Source organism: Elephantulus edwardii, unplaced genomic scaffold (genome assembly GCF_000299155.1).
Source record: "Elephantulus edwardii isolate Elephantulus edwardi_28Jun2011 unplaced genomic scaffold, EleEdw1.0 scaffold00042, whole genome shotgun sequence".
NCBI lineage: Eukaryota > Metazoa > Chordata > Mammalia > Macroscelidea > Macroscelididae > Elephantulus > Elephantulus edwardii.
Genome location: NW_006399792.1, coordinates 5,695,592 through 5,699,575, shown reverse-complemented (window position 1 = coordinate 5,699,575; position 3,984 = coordinate 5,695,592).

Here is a 3,984-nt window from a genome sequence, read left to right as displayed (position 1 = left end):
CGAAAAGATTAAAATAGGTTTCCAAACTGTTACCCTGAGCTATGGCTAGCCAATTGAAGGTGGACAAATACCCAGACTACTGTGCATGGCCAATCATGGGCAGGGGAGTAGCAGAGGTATAAAAGGAGGAGCAGACATCAATTCAGGTGGATGCTGCTGTGTCAGCACGCGGGAGCCAGGGTTCGAACTAGAAATAAACTTTGTTAATTCGGCTAATTGGCTCGGTGATCTTTTTGGGGACTCACTCCATTACAGCAGTTCCCTGTCAAATTATTCTTCTAGACATTTGAAAAATCATAAACAAAATTTTACCTTTTGACATTAATAATACTGTTATTCTACTCTGTGCTTTAGCTCCTCATCTGTAAAATGAAAGTAATTGGTGGAGCACAGTAAATTCCATTTATTCATGTAGTTATCTTCTATAAAGATTCCCACACACTAAGTTAGTGAATACTAAGCCATTACTCCAAAGGGAAACATAGAATCAGGTTGCTGCAAGCCTCTGGTCATAAAAATTTTGTCACCCAATGAGCACATAATGTTATTATGTGTGTCTTTCCTTCCAAAACAGAGAAACCATGAAATAGAGGAATGAAAGGAAGCTATAAAAGATCACGTTTGATTTATTATGACAAAGCAAATGCTTTAGAATTAATTTTGCATAGAATAGATGGAAGAAGCCAAAAACACTATGAAAAGAGAGTACAGCCCAAAGCATTTCATAACATGGATGCATATAAACGACATGACAAGTAAAATAAGGCTGTCACAAAAGGACTTTAACAGTGAAAGGTCACTATTATTAAAAATGACAGAAAATGCTGCACATAAATAAAATTAATTTAGTACTCACGAGGTTATGCCAAGAAAGCTGAAGGACAATTGCTTGGCTAACTGACTGGAAGAGATCTGTATTTGCATTCTGAAGAAAGGTGGCCCAACAGAGTGTGGAAATTGTTGAACAATGGAATGGCATCCCATTCCTAAACAACATGCCTCTAGAAACCCTATGAACTTGATAAATGTCAATAGTTATAGAAAGGCTTCAGGCCTTTCGTTCATAGTGTCACTGAATCATGCACAACTCGACAGCAAATCAATAACATTAGTAATGTCACACGGAAGCAAGATCTCGCTAAAGATTATCCAAAAATGATTAGAACAGTACATCAATAGAGATGTGCAGGCTGGGTTTGGAAGAGGCCATGACATTAGGACATCATAACCAATGAAAGGTGGATCTTGGCTGAAAGCAGAGAGTACCATAAGAATGTCCATCTGAACCAGGAGAGAATAAAATAGATGAATGGGACCTTCTAACAATCAAATCTCTATGCACTTCCGAAAACTTCTCCAACAGGGTAAAAACGGAAGCCATAGATTGGGAAAAATATTTGGTAATGATATGTTAGACAAGGGACTTATATCTAGAATTTATAAAATACTTGAGCACCACAACAAGATAAAGGTAAATAACGCAATTTAAAAAAAAAAATGGGCATAGACCTACAACCAGGAGAAGATAAAACAGATGAATGGGATCTTCTAAGAATCAAATCCCTATGTACATCCAAAAATTTCTCCAACAGGGTAAAAAGGGAAGCCACCAACTTGGAAAAGGCATTTGGTAATGACATACCAGATAAGGGACTTATATCCGGAATTTATAAAATACTTGACCACCACAACAAGATAAAGGTAAATAATCCAATAGAAAAATGGGCACAGGATATGAACAGACACATCACCGAAGATCTATCTGCTCTATCCTGTGCCAACTTTACTGTCTCTGACACACCTATCCTCATTTTTCAGTCACTGAATCAATCCATCTCATCAATGGTTTTCCTCTCTTTCTCTGTCCTTTCACCCTTCCAAGCATGACATCCTTCTCCAAGGACTGGTCCCTCCTTGCAACATACCCAAAGTATGTCAGATGAAGCCTCAGATTCCTTGCCTCCAAGAAGCAGCCTGGTTTCACCTACTCTAGGTCGAACCTGTTGTTCTCCTAGCAGTCCATGGTATATTCAACACTCTTCTCCAGCACTACAGCTCAAAGGCATCAATTCTCTTTCTATCATCCCAAGTCATTATCCAAATCTCTGATGCACTGCAAGCAATTGTGAAGACTATGGCCTGAGTGAGGCACACCTTAGTCTCCTGACCAATGTTGTTACTCTTGTTATAAACAAAATATACATAATGGCTGAATGAAAAACTAACATGATTTGTTAAATAAAAAAGAAAAAAGAAATGGAGAATGTTTTATTTGAGAAACGTTAAGTGAGATGGGATTGTAATGTCAACAGTTTTCGTTCAAAATTGCTTTCCTGATTTTGACTTTGTCACATGGATGGGCAGGATCATACAAACAGGATGTGTCAATCTATCCACAAGGGATTTGGCTAGTCTTGCCATCCCACTAGGCTTAAACTGAGTGATTTAAGCAACAGAAATTAGCAATCTAAATGTCAACAAAGAAGAGAAAGTAGTGCAGCCCTTTGGGGCCAGAGATTCCTGGGCCAGTCAGACCAAGTTCTACACAAAAGCAAGAGCAGCCTCAGCAGAGAACAAGAGACCAACGTAAGACAGAGCTGACTTGGGTCTGCTGCCCCACAGAGCCAGAGCCAGAGGCCTTCACTCGGGCTTGCTGGGGGACTGAGGAAAGACAACATAAGTGGCAGGACTAAGGGAATTTTGTGACACTGACCTAAGGCTTGAGGCTGAAGGTCAAGGGACCTGCAACCACACACTACACAGCTGTCTGGGCTGAGGGATTGTATCCTGCTGCCAACATGAATTATAGCCTGTTGTTATTGTTAAGTGCCATCGAGTTGTAGACAACTCAGCAACCCTATGAACAAAAGTCTTGAACACATATAACTTTCATCTTTTCTCTAAGTTCCTAGAGTTTCCAGAGGCAAGCTATTTTGGAAGTGGATGCCACTCTTGCTTCCAAGCCTGTTTTAATTCAGGAGCTCCACCAAACACTCTTCTAGGTCATGTAACCCTGGTATGTCCACTTCCTGTATAGAGGTAACTCATGGTTGCTGAGGGAGAATTGTTACCCATGGTGAACAGTGTTTGGTGAAGCTCCCCAATTAAAGCAAGCTTGGAAACAGGAGTGGCATCCACTTCCACAACAGCTTGCCTCTGGAAACCCTATGAACCTGGAGAAAGGACGAAAGTTATACAGGAGTTGTCCAGGACTTTTGTTTTTATGGTAGCTATGAGTCGCCTGCAACTCAACGGCACTTAACAACAACAACAACAAAAAAAACAACCACCAAACACTGTCCACCATGAGTAACCATTATCACATTTGACACATCATTGTCACAGTGCTTACCCTCACAGCAACAATGTGTTACTCCTGTACAGAAAATAGACAACCTCTATAATACTTAGAAGAATGTCTGACTGTTAACTTCCCTAATAAATCCCACAATGGTGGGTATAGTTCTATAAAGTCAGTATCATCATTGAAATGGGTTTAGGATCCTGTAGAGTAGTAAGATTGTTGTTGTAATTAGTGTGTGCCTGAGTATGGGAAGCCATATCTAACTTTATAAGAATTAGTTCTGTATAGTGGATGTCATTCATACGGACAGTGCTCCTTTGTAGAGTTAGGAGAGATCAGATTTGACCATTCTCGTGGTCCCTACATTGTTATGAGTCACTTACGACTTGATGGCACTTAACAACAACAACAATGAGATCAGTTGGCCTGGTGGACAGAAAGGGATGCTACCAAGCCAAAGGTGGGTGACTTTAATCCACGGCCCTCACGCCTGTTTTTAATTGGTTTTGGTCAAACATTCTTCGAGGTTGTATAGCCCTGGTCTGTCCACTTGCTGTACAAAGGTAACTTGTGCATGCTGTGAAGCCACTGTGACACTGATGTGTCAAATGTGATAATGGTTACCTATAGTGGACAGTGTTTGGTGGAATTCCCCGATTAAAACAAGCCTGGACGCCGCC